Here is a 17890-nt window from a genome sequence, read left to right as displayed (position 1 = left end):
AAAGACCTTGGCGCCCTCATTAAGTATAAGGCACTCCACCATAGCCCTTAGCACCATAAGACCAAGGCACGTCAATCTCTTGGTCGACTCCTACATTAAAAAGACCTTGGCACCCTTATTAAGTCCAAGGAACTCAACCAAAGTCCTTTGCGCCATAAGACCAAGACACTCGAACCAAAGCGTTCGTCCTCGACAAAACACCTTGGTGCCCTCATTAAGTCCAAGGCACTCCACCAAAGCCCTTGACACCATAAGACCAAGGCACACCAATCTCTCAGTTGGATCCAACATCAAGAAGACCTTGGCACCCTCATTAAGTCCAAGGCACTCAAACCAAAGCCCTTAGCACCATAAGACCAAGGCACTCAAACCTTTCGATTATCTTCGATAAAAAAAACATTGGCACCCTCATTAAGTCCAAGGCATTCAACCAAAGATCTTGGTATACTGGGTCAACTCATCTCAAATTACATATCATAACATGTAGAAAAAATAGCGCTCATAGATATCTAAACAAAAATAAAGTTGACACATGATAGTTTGAAAGGCCAACAAGCCTAAAATTTTTATTAAATATTTTAAGATATTTCCATCATCGTTTACATTAAAAAAAAGATACAAGTCCTCAAGTGTCTCAGCTAGGGTCGGGAGTAGGACTGGGGAGAGAGGCACTCGGCTAGGGGGTTGGGGCATGCTGAGCCATAGGAGGGGTGACCTCTGGGGCTTGTTGAGCAGGAGGGATAGCCTCTTCTTGGTCCTCCTCGAACTCCTCTTCATCGTCACCATCATCCCCCTCCAGCATTATCCCCCTCCCTTCGTCTCTAACTCTTATAAAATATCAAGGCAGCTAGCGATGTGAGGAGGATAGTAGGAGTCGAGAGTATGTCGAGACTCTAGAGGAAGCAAGGCCAATGACACCTCGACTTTGCCCAAGGGGCCCTGGCAGTACTCATCTATGATCTCCGAATTGTGAGTCTCAGAATCTAAGAAGGTGAGTCTAGACTCCAAGGCTTGGACAGTCACATGAGTCGCCTGGTGATCCACCCTCTCCTCTTTAAGATCTGGCATTTGGTTTTGGGCATCTAAATGGTCTGATCGAGTGCTTTCTTGCGTAATAACTCAGGCAAGCTTCTCGACCTCAACCTCCTCTGCCAAGTATTTGAGTCGGCCATCTGGCTCGATGATCTCATGCTAGTAATGGCTAATTTCTTCCTCCAACTTGGGGAGGGTGGTGGATTGCTTCGAGCGATGCCCCTGAAGCCCCTTGATCATGTCATCCCTTATCTCCAACTCTTGCCATAGCTTGCCCTTGTTCTGACTCCAAGTCGCACACTTGTCCTCTAAAGTAGTGACTTTCCTCTCAGTAGTCTCCCTGGCTACCATTTTGACTGTCATATCCTTCTCGAAGTCAGGAAGGAGCCTATGTGCGAGAGAGAGCTGAGAGAATAGCTCCTGCTCAATGAGAACGCCCAGGGCCAAATGCAGACATGTGCTTAGCACCTCCCGTAGGATGTCTGTATCCTTCGGGAGTGAAAATTGCTCCAAGGCTCGAATCTGAGTTAACCCCGACATGAGGACCAAGCTCTCTCTGTTGAGAGGCCTAGTGGGGACAAATTTTTCATCTTCCAAAAGCTCCTCTCGATGATCAGAGGGACCTCCTAGCTCACCAATTAGCTTGGCCTTAACCTCTCCCCACACTTGGTCATCCACCTTCGAGATGCGGTGATAGAACGACCAGCTACAGCCCCCCCTGACACAGGAGCAGTGTCAGCCTTAGGCAGTTCCCCAACCGGCTGAAGTAGGGCACCTCCTCTCACGTTTCTTCTGATGTCCCAGCAAGCTCTTTACCCATCATATGGGTAGACTCAAGCAAAGAAGTCAGAATTTCCAACTCCTTAGCTCGGGCTTGGGCCACTAGCTGCTCATCGCCCTGAACGTCGCCCCGCTGCTCACTGCCTTGATCATCGCCCGATTGCCTAAGAGGGGAAGCCACATCAAGGATGATGATCTCAGGTAGCTGAAGAGAAAGGATGCCTGGCTGCGTGTCCTCCTTAAGACCCTCCGCAGAAGCCTCCGCCTTCACGACCGAGATGACTCAAGGCCCCTAGAACAGCACACTGAGCGCTCGCCTTTGCTAAACTTCTCCTCTTCTTCTCTAACTTCTCCGCCTGGGAGGAGGTGCTCAGTCTGACTACCTTTGCGGCAATCTCTGCTATCCTAGACCATAAAATGTTCAGTTCCTCGGGTACCAGCTCATCCCTCAGCTACTTTCGGGGTTTCATGGCTAGAGCTAGATCCCCCGAAGGCGAGTTCTTCCCCTCCAAGTTCCCCCTCCAAGTTCTTCAGTGGGTTATTCTTTAGAAGGAGGGAAAGAAAAGTTGCTCGCGCCTTGTCGTTCTCCGTGGGGGAACCCTGGATATGCTAGCCACCTAGAGCAATCATGGCTCAAAGAGATTGCTTATCTCACATGATCCGCCATAAGAGCGGATCTTCTCCACCTATCACCCCTCCTCGACCGAGAGTATGCAAGGCCTCAACACATCCTTCTTGATCTTCGACCATGTGGAGCAACATAGGATGGGGTCGATGCCGAAGACCCATACAAACCGCTCCTTCCAATCTTTGTTGGATTTCGAAGTGTCTGACACTAATTTGGTGCTATATGTGTTCTGAAAGAAATAATGGGCATCTTTCCTTGTTGTTTTGACGTTGACAAGATTACCTAGCAAACACATACTTGGCTCTACCTAAGCTTGGTGACAGATCACCAAGAAGTCCACTAGTGTTACGATGGCATTAGAGGTGAACTATGATAGCGACACCCCTAGGGCACCGCATACCTCCCGGAGGAAGGGGTGGAGTGGCAACCAAAGCCCATCCTCCAAATGGACCAAATAGAGTGGAGATATGTCTTGATGGTGATGATACACTACCTTGTTTTCGTCAAAAGTTGATTTTGTTATGGAATTCATTATATCTTTGATCGATTACAACAAATTCGAAAGAGATAGTCTTTTTATAAGACTTCTTTTACACAACAAAATGAAAATTACAACTCTTGAGAAAATAACACAAAAATCGTTTATCAATTCTTGTTTTGTGGGACTTTGCCTGTGCCGGGAGTGCTTTGACTCGTGGACCGTCAAATCACAGATCGTGAAGGGGGGGGTCTTAGTGATTCTTCCTTCATTTGTCGAAGTAAGAATTTGAAGTGAAGATCTTATCAAAGTAAGACGATCACTCTTCTTAAGATCTAGTCAAAGCTCGAATCTCAAGGAATCACACCAAGAACTGTTTTGTCTGCTCTCTCTGCTCTGAATTGCTCGATAAAATGCTCGATCCTTTGGATGCTCTATGATCAGCCCCCTTGGATGCTCTCTAATCAGCCCCCCTTTTGTAACCCCTGTCCAAATCCTTAAATACCATCTTTTTATGAGGTTAGTGGGCCTCTTTTCGGCTTGTAACTGTCTCCCACGTTCTTTAACAGTGAATGGCCACTTGTTTAGGTGGTTTCTGAACTCCTTAGGACTGTCTCACGTGTGAGACAGCAAACACTGTCTGGCAGTGCGAGACAGAAAACACTGTATGGCGGTGTGAGACAGAAAACACTGTCTGGCGGTGCGAGATAGCAAACACTGTCTGGCGGTGCGAGACAGCAAACACTGTCTGGCGGTGCGAGACAGCAAACACTGTCTGGCGGTGCGAGACAGCAAACACTGTCTGGCGGTGCGAGACAGCAAACACTGTCTGGCGGTGCGAGACAGCAAACACTGTCTGGCGGTGCGAGACAGCAAACACTGTCTGGCGGTGCGAGACAGCAAACACTGTCTGGCGGTGCGAGACAGCAAACACTATCTGGCATCCGAGACAGCAAACATTGTCTGGACGTTCCAGACAGCAAACACTGTCTGGGCGTCCCAGACAGCAAACACTGTCTGGATGTACGAGACAGCCAACACTTGTTTGTTGTGTTCTTTTGATCTTTGGATGATCTCCTCTTAAGCTGTATTTGGATATCCATCAGCATTTTTTTAACGCCTACATACCTCATCTCTGTTTGTCACCGATAAAGTGAAAGTCTTGGGGATATCATAGAGTCGTAATAGACTTCGAGCTCTTGGGTGCAAATCTGAGAATGGTAGGGTCGGAGAAGGTTGGTCCTCATCTCGTTGCGGCCGGTGATAGATGATTGAGAAGCCATGGGAGATCATCGTTGATTGGAGCAACGAACGTTGAAAAACAAAGAGTTAGAAGGCAAGAGAATTAGGGCAAAAGCTTGTGAAGAAAGCCCTCTTTGCACCAAAGAGGCGTATATATAGATTCTGAGAGTGACACATGGCAAGATCTAGACGGCCGACACCCTCAATACGAATGGACGTGATTGACCTTAAAATTTGAATGGTCTTTTTTAAAATCAAAGTGTAGCCCTCATTAACTCCACAACCGCTCTGTATGAAAAGAGAAAAGACATCGTTACCTATCAATCAATGGCGTCATAAAGTCTTTTCAATAGTACCCTTTCACCTACCCAATAAAGGCGCTTTAGAACTCACCAAAATTACAACTGTTCAAATCACAGTTGACACGACTCGTTCCCCCTATGAGCCGACAACTTGCATAACCGACCTAGAACATAGTATTAGTGGACCCTTCATGAAGTCGACTCGAAACAATAGAGGGGCCCATCCTTACTAATACTAAGTGTCGGACATTAAGCCTATTCCACTCGGCAATTCCTATGATTAGTTAAAGGACGTTTAGAAGTCAACTCAGCCGACTCTGATTCAAGTGCTCACCCTCACATAAATCCAAGATTTAGAAACCAACAGATCATTATGAAGGCGGCATAAATGCCAGAACAATCAACAAATGATTCAGGACTCAAGGTTTGGTTGACTCGCAGTAATAACTTGAAGAATGATTCAAGACAGATAATAATTGACAGATCACAATTCAAGAAAAAATTTAAAGTAACAAAAAGTGTCCTTTTATTTATCTTTCAAAAATATTTACAAGTGATAGAATTTACAAGACAAGGCAATATTAAATCCTAAGCTAAAGGACGAAGCCCAGGAGAGGTCCATGCTAGCTCCCAAAGTCAGGGGTAGGGAAGTACAGTCGGCGGTTGGTGAAGGAGTCGAGCACATTTCTCGCTCAACCACGTCACTCCTCTTCTAGCCCGAGCCTCTCTAGTCTCCTTGGTCGAGTCCTCACCTCCTATATCAGCCCTTCTGTCGGGGCCCTCATCGACCTCCTCATCTGACCCTTCATCCTCCATACCTTCCTTGCCCAGGTCGAGCCCCCCACCTTAACTCTCTATCTCTAGGAGCGAGTCCAAACAACTGGCGACTCAAGAAGCATAGTGAAAGTGATCAGCCACACTCCTCAGTTCGGTCGGGAGTTGAGCCATGAGGTAGTTGAACCCCACTTTACAGGCAATTGACACCTCCACCCTGCCAAAAAGGCTTTGGCGATACTCCTCCACGACCTCAGACCGATAGGCCTCTGACTCAAGATAAACAAGCCAGCTCTGTGCTTCAACAAGGGACACCTCATAATACACACTCTCCTCTTAGAGCCTTACCCGGGCAAGTTCCTCTTCCTCAAGCTTGTCCCTGACATGTTGGGTGGCTTGGCGATCAACCTTGACTTGTGTCACAGCATTGTCCTTATCCTACAACACATGTGTGACCTGATCAGATAAGTGCCTCACCTTCGGGTTGCTCTCTTGAAGCTCGCGTCTGAGCCTAATGATTTCAGAGGATTTTTGAGCATCCGAGACCTTTAGACCTTCAATCATCTGCTCTCATACCTCCATTTCTCGCCACCAGTCACCCAACACCTGCTCCTTGGCCGACAGCTCCTTGAGGGTATCCTCAAGGTCGCCCCCTATGTTAGTTCGGCAAGCCTCCACCTGCCCCTTAGAGTTTGAGATAAGAGGTTCGGGTCTTCTCCATTTGGCCAAAGAGCTCTTATTCCATGAGGGGCCCATGAACTAAGTAACTCTGAAGGGCTTGATGGAGGCCGACATTCGGGACATTCCCCAGAATCTCCATGTCATGGGGGCAACCAGAACTGCTCCACCGCTATCAATTGGGAGACTCGGGACCCAAGGACCGACCCTCTCGCATCGAGATAGCAAGCAGGCTGGTGACAACGCTCTGGAGAGGGCTCCATAGCATACCGAGGGCTGACATCTAAGGGCCCAATCATCAACATCCTCATCCTCTACCAAACCTCCATATCAATCTCACCGACCCGGTGAGGATAAGGATACACTAAACTCGAAGGAACTGCCTCCTCAGCGACCGGCTCTTTTTCCTGGCGATGAGTCGACTCGGTTGGGTTGACAGGGGCTCCCTCCTTTGAAAGTACCCTAGAGGGGGATGAATAGGGTAATTGCTAATGTAATCCGATATCGATGCCAAATTAAAACTTATTAATAATATCCTAGTAATATGATATACATAAGTGATATATGCAAGGATGTATAATTAAACAATGGGCGATATAAACTATGATACATAATGAGCACAAGAATAATACGCCAAGGCAATCGTAAACAACAAATATGATCATGGAGTTTGGTCCAACACTCGACCTACGTCTCCGCTCCTCACCTAGAGGTGATTCTCCACTATCAACACATTAACTATATAATTGGTTTCCAAAGCTCACTGAAAACTTTTACAACTCACACGTTAATAATCACACAAATACATTTCTCTAAGTGTTGGCCGACTCATGTCACCTTCTTTAAGTGCTTGGAATTACTACCTCTCCCTAGGTTTTTACAACCAAGCCACTTCTCTTGGAATTGACCACGTTCTTCTCCCAACCACTCCTCTAAGTGTTATTGTGTATTACAACGTGATTCGACAATAAGCTCAATTAAATGATTTGTTCTCTAACAAGATGAGAACAAAATTGTAAGCTCACTCAATGATACAACCCCACAATCCAAGTATACTATATGTGAAATAGTAAAGCTCAAGTGGTTGTGTGTGTAAACAATGAGTGTAATGAAAATTAAATTCAAATTAATTTAGCAAATATATATAAGAATCAAAATGAAAATAAGCTAGATAATGAGTTTAGAAAAACTTCTCTAAATAAAGAGGGATGAAAAATTAAGGTTGAGCTCCTCAAAAATGAAATTGAAATCCTCCTCTTTGTGAAACTTTCTTTACATAAACAAACACTTAATATTTCTTAAAAAATTCTTAAACAAACTGATAAAATACTTTTGTAAACTTTCTTAAGTGAAAAAAAATAAGTTATGACACATATATATAGCCTCTATAACAAAACAACCTAAAAACTAGCCATTACTATGCAAACTAGCCTTTATCGGTCGACTGATCTTTTGGATCGGTCGACTGATAGATTGAAATCTCAAAAGGCTAAAAATGCTTCTGTTCGGTCGACTGATGAACAATATTAATCAATTAATGAACAGTTTCGGTTGACCGATGAACAATGTCGGTCGACCGATGTACTGTTCATTGAACACTATTCTCGGAAATATGTAACCTGAAAAATGTGATTTTGTAAAATCAATTACAAATAACAAATTAACTTCAAAATTAATAAAACTTGGGGAAGTATTTATATACATGAAAATAAACATGTTAAACAAGAAACTTTTGAAATATCATTTCTCATTTGTGAAAACTTACTATTTTGCAAAAAGTCCAAAATACGAGTTTTGTTGAAAACACAATTTTGATAAAATTTCTTTAAACAAGTTATGAAATGCTTTTAAAAGGATTAATAGACTTTAGAAAAGATGCAAAAATGTATCATTAAGTATTTAATCCTTAAACACATTATTTTCCCAAAAATGTATATAATATGATAAATATGAAACACATGTGCATGTATAAGAATATATCTATTAGTTTCATATTTATATAGCTAAAAAACTTATCTTTCCAAATATTTGTATAGTTAAACATATCTTTTAGAAAAGCGAAACAACCAATGAAAGCCATAATACAAAAACAACGTGTATGTGTAAAATTTGAGTTTTAAAGTATAAACACATGAAGTAAACCCTAAACTACAAAACTATATACCCAAGCAAGTGATCTACATTTTGATCGTCTTGGTTGCAGGGATGAAGCGATATTAACTTTGACTTGAATTGCGATGGCTTCATTCCGATTTTTCTTCCAACCTCCTTTGAATATTATCGTGAAGGCGCAAGTCCAACCAACCTCCGATAAGGATCTTTGTATAAGATACCTAATAATCAAAAACAAACACTCAACAAACGATGTTAGGAATTATTTGTTAATTATCAAAACCAGATTAGACAATAGGCTCATAAACATGAGACCTAACACTTTGAGTTCATGTTAAGTCTAATTTTAGTTTATGTTAAGTCTAATTTCAGCTCATGTTAAGTCTAATTCAACTTATTTTAAGTCTTATTTCATGTTTAATCTAATTTGATTAATTGTTAAGTATAAACTCAGTTCATGTTAAGTCCAATTTCCGTTCATGTTAAGTCTAATTCCAGTTTATATTAAGTTGAATTTAAATTATTTTAAGTCTAATTTTATTTATTTTAAATCCAATTTTAGCTAATGTTAATTCTAATTTTAGTTTATATTAAGTCTAATTTCATGTTAAGAATCTAGTTCATGTTAAGTCTAATTTTAGTTCCTATTAAGTCTAATTTCAGTTCGTGTTAAGTCTAATTTCGTTCATGTTAAGTCTAATTTTAGCTCATGTTAAGTCTAATTCTAGTTCATGTTAAGTCTAGTTCAACTTATTTTAAGCCTAGTTTTATGTTAAGTCTAATTTAATTCATGTTAAGTCCAATTTTAGTTCATGTCAATTCTAATTTTTGTTCATGTTAAGTCTAATTTCAGTTCATGTTAAGTTTAATTTTTAGTTCATGTTAACTTTAATTTAAGTTCATGAAATTAAATTGGACTTAACATGAATCAAATTGGACTTAACATGAACTAAATTGGACTTAACATAAAATTAAAGTTAAAAACAAATTGAATTAGACTTAACATGATTTAAATTAGACTTAACACGAATTAGATTGGACTTAACATAAAATTAAATTAGACTTAACATAAAATTAGACTTAGTAGGAGAAAAACAACGAACAATATGGCCAGAGTGTGCACGCAAGATCGGTGGTGGCGGAGGGGGATGTTAGCATCTGAGATAAAAAGGAGGAAGAGAGAGAGAGGAGAAAGTAAATGGGTTAGGAGAGAGGATGAGAGGAGAGGAAGGAGGACCAGATTTAGACCTGGAGAGAAGGAAGAGAAAGGAGGAAGAGGGAATTTTGGGCTTTTATATTTGTTTCTCTCTCTTTATGCTTAGTTGGCATAAGAATTATATGAAAAAGGGCTAAATCATATAGATCTGTAATTTAGAGGTTGTAGCACATGGGGAAAAGTTAAAGGGGCCAGGTCACATGAAGTTACTATTTTTGAGGCCTTGACATAATTTTCCCTTGTTTTTGGAAAAATTATTAATATAGTATAGTTAAAGAATTTTTTAAGGTTAAAAGATGAATAGTTATATTTGAAATTTTAAGATTTTACATTTTGCTACCGTTCGTTCTAAAGGTGAAATTGTACTTACTATTTCATCGAGTGGAATACCATCACTACTTATTCCAGGGGGCAAAACAGCTCATTTCAGGTTTCAAATTCCTTTAGTTGTGAATGAAGACTCAACTTGCAATATCAAACATCTTTAGCTGACTTGATAAGCAAGACGAAGCTAATTATTTGAGATGAAGCTCTTATGATATATTGTTTTGAAGCATTAGACAGGAGTTTGAGAGATGTTCTTGTGAGAAGATAGCATTTTGTTTCGGTGGGGGCCACCCATGTGAAACAATCAATTTGTACACTCACGTGAAAAGACCAGGTTCTCTAATTCATGTGCTTTAAAACGCGTGGAGAGATGGAGAATTGAGTGTATCTCTAATTGTTCAGCGGTTTTTTCTCTCTTCCACGTGAAGAGATGGAGATGTGATTGAAAACCGTGTGAAAAAAAGGAAGGAAGCACCGAAGCTATATATAGCTGTTTCTTTCTAGGGTTTTGTGTGTGAGGAGAGATTTGTTTTCGGCTACGAGTCTCTTTTCGGCAGAGAAGAAAAACAGCGGCTGTAGAAAAAGTCCTAGGGTTTTGTGAAGAGAGAAAAAGTATTTGAAGGCTGACCTTTTCTTAAGAAGAAAAGCAATGAGCCTATTTGAGGGTTTAGATTGTGAGAATTGTAAACCTATTTGTATTCTTTTTCTCTCTAATAGTAGATCTACCCCTCCTTGTCCCATGGACGTAGGCAGTTTGTCAAACCACGTACAAATCGTTTGTTTTTGAGTTTATAGCCATTGTAATAGTTTTTTAGGATCCCTCGACAAGTCAGTCCTAGAACTGATAAGAGGAAGAGCCGATATCTCACTTTGTTAAGATATTCGCTTCAGATTCTTGTTTCCTCGGTGAGACGGGAATTCTTATTGATCTTTCTCTCTTATTGTGTACCAGAAACTCTGTCAAAATTTTTGCTGCGTACAACAAGTAGAATCAGAGCCCAGGTTCCAGATCTAGGGTTTGGTTGGAGGAGTAGATCAATTTGGAGGCTCGTCTAGGGCTTCGTTTGATGAAAAAGTTGGGATCTTTTTGGTAAAGACTCTATCTTTTCAGTTTTGGATCTATTCTTCGTTCGTTGGTGCGTTAAGAAAGATGTCGGTGAAAGAGGGTGCTTCGGGTGTCGAGGGTGGTGCTTCTGGCGTGAAGACTATTCAGAGTTTGAATATCCACTCTATAAAGATAGACATGGAGAAGTTTAATGGTACAAATAATTTTGGATTATGGAGATGCGAGGTTTTGGATGCGCTGAACGCGCATAATTTGGAGGATACCTTGAAGTTAGATGGCAAGCCAGATGACATTAAAGAGAATGTTTGGAAGAAGATGAATCGAACGGCGTGTGGTGTGATTAGGTCTTGTTTGACTCAAGATCTAAAATATGATGTGATGAATGAGACTTCTGCAAAGAAGATTTGGGAGATTCTCGAAAGTAAGTATCTGACAAAGAGTGTTGAGAACCGCTTGCATTTGAAGAGGAGACTTTATCGTTTCCATTTGAAGAATGGAACCTCAATTAGAGATCACATGAACACCTACACAAATCTTCTTGCACATTTGGCGAATGTGGATGTCATGATTGAAGATAAGGACAAGGTGTTGCTGTTGTTGAGTTCCTTGCCAGGCGAGGAATATGAGACCTTCGTCCTTACTCTGATTAATGGGAATGCATCTCTTTCGTATAGTGAGGTCACTAGGAATATGAGACCTTCGTCCTTACTCTGATTAATGGGAATGCATCTCTTTCGTATAGTGAGGTCACTGCTGCACTGGTGAATTTAATGGGAATGCATCTCTTTCGTATAGTGAGGTCACTGCTGCACTGGTGAATTATCAGCTTCGGAAGAAAGATAAGGAGACTTCGACTGAGTCGGTAGCAGAGACGTTGGCTGCAAGAGGGAAGGATCCAAATCGAAAGAATTAGAAGTCACAGTCTAGAGTAGGACATCCTACAATTGAAAAAGATCAGTGTGCTTGGTGTAAGGAGACTGGTCATTGGAAGAAAGACTGCCCAAAGCTCGATGAATGGATGAAGAATAAACAGAAGGGAAAATGGAAGCAACCATCATCAGAAGCAAACATCGTATCCGATGGTAATATTTCTGACTCTTCTATTTATTCGCTTTCTATCAGTCCTACATGTAACTATTCGGAGGAATCCGAGTGAATATTGGATAATGGTGCGACCTATCGTGTGTGCCCTAGAAGAGAATGGTTCTCCAGTTTTGAGAAGCTGGATAGTGGTGTGGTGTACATGGCTGATAACCGTGCATGCCAAATCCTTAGGATAGGAAGAATTCGCATCGAAATGTTTGACGGGACTGTTAGGGAGTTAAATGATGTGAGATATGTTCCTTCTTTGAGAAAGAACTTGATCTCGATTTGAGCTTTGGTTGGAGAGGGTCTGAATGTTCGAATTGAGGACATGGTTCTCAAGATCATGGAAGACTCTCGGGTTATGATGAAGGGCGTCAGGATGAATAACCTGTATTACTTGACTGGAGGTATAGTGGCAGGTGGAGAACTAGCGACTTCTATTGATTCGACTAGACTGCGGTATTTGGGGCTTGGCCATTCCAGTTGATTCCTTATATAGATTGAAAGAGGGTGCGAAGACCTGCAGTTTGAAGTCCAGTAAACATGTTGAGGTGAGCAAGAAGACCGAGGTGAAGTTTGGCACCTCTATTCACCGTGCTAAGGGTCGTTCTAGAGGAGTTCACGTGGATGTTTGGGGGCCGTTTGAGGGCCTTCCAATGGGGCATCATTAGGAAGTAATAGGTGTTTGGTTTTCTTTATTGGTAGCTGTTCTAGGCGTGTTTGGGTTGCAACCAAATCCCCTTTGGAGAAAGTCCTAGTAGTATCCAACAGATTAAAGAAGTGTGTGATAGACAGAAAGGTAGAAGTACTCCATTCTAGTTTTGGTAGGAGGTACAAGATGGACCTATTTCTGTATTGGAGCCAAGCTCACGGCATTTCGGGACACTTTGTTGAAAAGGAAATCTTGGGGCAACTAGAAAGGGTGGCAAATTTGGAGAACTGTGCCTTGCTGGAGGATGATCATTGTTTGTGATTGAGCAATGGTTTGCAGAAGAGTTTCTGGACCGATGCTTCGACATATTTGGGTCATCCTATTAAAGAGTTGTCAACTACTGTGATTGGAGGTAAAACTGTATTAGAAGATAGGTCTGATTGTGTCACTTTGGTTGAGGCTTCGATGAGGGAGCTAATTGACTCTCAGTAGGTGGAGAGTTTTGGACAGACCTTAGATGTATCGTAGCGGGTGGAGTGTGATGCTACTCTACATTGGATGAAGATTACTCCAGATCATACTGCATTATTTGGGATTCTAGCTGAGGTGACACAGCTTAGGGATCATTTGGATTTAGGTGCAGATGATGAGTTGGGTTTTGATTCGAGTGCAGCTGGTAGACGTAGTTTGGATATGGCCATTGGTTCACCTCAGGTGGAGGTGTTTGAGGCCATTGGAGATGCTATCAGCCGTAGAGTTGATGATATTGGAGAAGGGTTGTGAACTCTTCTATTAGATTGAGGTCGTTCGCGGTCATTTGGGTGAACTACGTAAGACTTGATTCCTTGGGCAAGAGGATACGTAGGCAGTCATTTATGATACGACCGGTTTGGATTAGTTGATTTTGATGGGGGTGAGATCGATTTGGTGAGTTGATACCGATATTTGGAGAGTGTTTGCATTCTCATTTGGGTTCTCGACTTGTTGTGGATTGAGTCAGTTGTCGTGAATCGTTTCACTTCGTACTGGACGCAACAAGTGAGGCATTTGATTTGGTTAGTGTCAGTTCAGTTTTGGAAGAAACTTCGCCGAGGTGGAGAATTATGAGAAGATAGCATTTTGTTTCGGTGGGGGCCACCCTTGTGAAACAATCAATTTGTACACTCATGTGAAAAGACCAGGTTCTCTAATTCATGTGCTTTAAAACGCGTGGAGAGATGGAGAATTGAGTGTATCTCTAATTGTTCAGCGATTTTTTCTCTCTTCCGCGTGAAGAGATGGAGATGTGATTGAAAACCGCGTGAAAAAAAAAGGAAGGAAGCGCCGAAGCTATATATAGTTGTTTCTTTCTAGGGTTTTGTGTGCGAGGAGAGATTTGTTTTCGGCTGTGAGTCTCTTTTCGACAGAGAAGAAAAACAGTGGCTGTAGGGGAAAGTCCTATGTTTCGTGAAGAGCGAAAAAGTATTTGAAGGCTGACCTTTTCTTGAGAAGAAAAACAAGGAGCCTATTTGAGGGTTTAGATTGTGAGAATTGTAAACCTATTTGTATTTTTTTCTCTCTAATAGTAGATCTCCCCCCTCCTTGTCCTGTGGACGTAGGCAGTTTGCCGAATCACGTAAAAATCGTTTGTTTTTGTGTTTGTGGCCATTGTAATAGTTTTTTAGGAACCCTCGACAAGTCAGTCCTAGAACTGATGAGAGGAAGAGCCGATATCTCACTTTGTTGAGATATTCGCTTCAGATTCTTGTTTTCTTGGTGAGACGGGAATTCTTATTGATCTTTCTCTCTTATTGTGCACCAGAAACTCTGCCGAAATTTCCGCTGCGCACAACAGTACTTATATTCTCTAATCCAAAGAGTTTGGAACAACCTTTTGATGGTAAAAAAAGTTGTGTTTAGAGGTGACCTTAGACAAAATTTTCCATTTATTCTCAAAGGTAGTAGACAATATGTCGTCTCAGCTACTATTAACTCTTCTTACCTATGGAGTTTCTGTAAAGTATTAAAATTGATAAAAACTGTGAGGCTTCAAATAGGATATTGTAATGATTATTCAAATGAGCTAAGAGAGTTTTTGGAATGGATTCTAAAAATTAGAGATGACCAAGCTGGAGAGCCTAACGGTGGCAAAGCAATTGTGGAAATTCCTGATGATATGCTCATAAAAGATTCAAGCAATCCTCTTGCGGTAATAGTTTAGAGCACTTACCCTTCTTTACTACAAAACATGTCAGATCAAAATTACTTACAAGAGAGGGCCATTCTCGCTCCTACACATAATATTGTTGATATTGTCAATGAATGTATGCTTTCTTTCATACCAGGTGAAGAGAAAATCTATCTTATTTCAGGCAGCAAATTTATAGGAGAAACAAGCATGGATTGCCAAGATGATATGCATACGCCTAATTTCTTAAATAGTGTTTCGGTCTTTTGGCCTTCCAAGCCATAGTCTTAATTCAAAATTGGTGTTCCTGTCATGTTACTCAGATATGCATGGATTGTTATCTTTCTAATTATTCCATTTTGGGTGTGAGTTGTCGAGGTCCCTAGCAAATTAAGTTAAATTGTTAATTAATTAATTTATAACTGGCTCAAACAGCTATGTTGATAAAGTATCACTTCTTCGACATTGATAGAATTACAACGTAAGTGCACACACATGAATGGCAAGTTCTCACACACTCTTTATTTTATATCTTTAAATACCAATGTCCTACGATTATTACAAAATCATAACTATAATAAAGGAATATTTTGTTTTATAATATTTTCTTAAAATTATCTCGCAGCATAGCGTGGGCATGACACTAGTTTATTGATATAATAGCAGAGCATAGAGTTGAATTTTTTAAAGTGGATTCATGGTGTTTGAATTTGTAAAAATGGATTCAGCAACCTTTGCTCAATGATCCTTACCCATCACCCTCGGCCACTAACGACAGCAGTTTGCAGTTCGATCGCCGAGCTTGCACAAACAAATGCTGGCAATGCTGACAAATTTGCTAATAAAAAATAGCGAGGAAAACGGAGATTCATGTGTCCGTCATATTAAACTTTATCACGGTCTCAAATGTTATTTAATATTTCTGATAAAGCATACAGCAATTTATAATTAGACGAAATTATGTTAATTAACTTTCTTTGCAGCAATGAACCTGATGGTCCTGATCTTGTAGCACTAAAACAATTTGTGGGTGTTGTACACGAAATACTAAAGGACAACCGAGAAAATGGTAGCTCTGTCTTGATGCAAGTTGCAAATAATTAATATTTATCTCTATGCAAATACTAAAATTAAGGGTCTTTTTGGCAATTCACTAAGATTGGGCAGGTCCAAACTTGGCTTAATTGTTAATTGTAGTATGTTTTTGCGTTTGGAAAGATTTGGGTCAAAATTAACGCAAGTTTTCTAAATTTATTTTTTGGCCTCTAAATCATGCCAGACTTGGTCCCACCCCAAATACTGGACAAATTCTTGCTTGGTTAGAAAAATAATTCAAAGTTGGTCTACTTTATGCTAACTTGCCTAACCGAGACTTAGTAAATATCACTTATATACTCTATCATTTCACCTACTTTTCACTTATATACACTAGCTTGTATTTGCTTGCAAGCAAGTACCCTAAGTTTTTTAAACTCACACTAATATACCCTCACTTTCTTGGCGGTACTTAAATACCCTAAAGATTTTACAAGTAGCACTTGAATCCCTAAAGTTTTTAAAAGTTTCACATAAATTCCCTCAGTTATGCAAACTTGAGGGATTTAAGTGCAAGTTTTAAAAAGTTTAGGGTATTTAAGTGCAAGTTTTAATAATTTTTGGGCATATAAGTGCTACCGAAAATAAGTAAGGATATATAAGTGCAATATTAAAAAACATTAGGCTATTTTATTGCTACCAAATACAAGTGAGGGTATATAAGTGAAAAGTAGATAAAACAATAATGTATATCAGTGCTATATAGCCACTGAAGCTAATGGGACTATCGCTCGTGCTACTATTCACAGATACTACAGTGGTATTCTCACTAGCTTACTATATGCAAAAAAGAGCCAATAAATTTAAACTTTTAGACTAATTTCTTTTTAAGCCCACTCGCTTTTAAACTCATTCCTAGGTTAAAAAACTCCATCAACTTTAATAAAATAATATAATAATATGGTAAATAAAGTATAACATTAAGGTCTTGTTTTGTATAAAGACCTAAAATTTTACCACCATTACTATTTAAACTTATCCATATCAAAATTACTCATAGATCCTAACTTCTTATTAGCCTTAATATGATCAAGCCCGCGCGCCCTTCCCAATGCATTCAAAGGATCTCTAACTACCATCAACGTTGGCAGCCATGTGGGATGCACTTGATTTTGTTTTGTAGGAATTTTGGCTTGACCAAAAACAAGTGTATATGTCACCATAGCTCACAAAATATACATTGTCTCCGAAGAAAAAAAAAACTAATTTGTCATATATGGTCAACAAAATATACGAATTATGGTAATTTTACCTAATATTTACTCATGTTAGAAACATAACTTGATTAATGTTAGATTAATTAGTATATATATAATTAAATATGGATAGACTCAACTGCTGAAATAAAATTAATGTTTTCTGAATCAATTGCATCAAAGTATATTAGCATAGTCTAATCTACATTTATGTGCTTTTTTATCGGTTGGGGAGGGAACTTCCTCATGATCCTTTAGATCATGGATATCAAACCCTAGGCATAGCTAAAGGGCACCCCCTAATGCATGTTTTTGGTATTCTACAAAATAAATTTGTGTGGGTGCTCCCTAATAGAGTAAAACCTTAGATCTTGGTGTTGGAACTAGGATGCTAGCCTGGGGGTGAATAGGATTGCTACAATTTTATAACTAAACTCAGAATATGTTGTGAAAATAAAATATGAGAAAACTAAAAGCAACCAACACAGGAACACATGATATTTTCATAGTGGTTCAGATCAAAATCCTACGTACACTCTTCCTTCTCGCGAATGGACTTCTTCATTATGACTAGAGCTCTCTAGAATCACTACCCTAATTCAGTAGGCTTTACAAACAGGACCCTAGAATCTACTCGAAATAAATCGAGATACACAACTTCTCACAATGACTAACAATAAACCTAGCCCTACCTAGACACCCTCAATTCACCTCGCTTAAATACACTTACCCTTAATTATCTCGGCTTGAGTACACTGTCAAGCTCACAAGTTTGAAATACAAAACCAACCTAAAACAATTTAAGTGCAACTAAAAAGATCTTACAGCCCTTTTAAACAAATTGTTTTTTTAAATCAACGTCGATGATGATCTATGAAGAAAGATGCTGATGATGAACGCAAATGACACTCCTTGCTAAAAAAATCATCTGACGTTGAGCATGACATGAAGAAGTTAAACGAGGCTCAGAGAATCAAATCCTCAAAACTCAAGCTCTCATCAAACCCTAGAATTTGATCTCTCAATCTTATGCAAATTGCCTTTTTTCTTCTCATTAAT

The sequence above is a fragment of the Asparagus officinalis genome, unplaced genomic scaffold (assembly GCF_001876935.1).
Source record: "Asparagus officinalis unplaced genomic scaffold, Aspof.V1 AsparagusV1_Un731, whole genome shotgun sequence".
Classification (NCBI taxonomy): Eukaryota; Viridiplantae; Streptophyta; class Magnoliopsida; order Asparagales; family Asparagaceae; genus Asparagus; species Asparagus officinalis.
Note: the sequence above shows the minus strand (reverse complement) of the source record.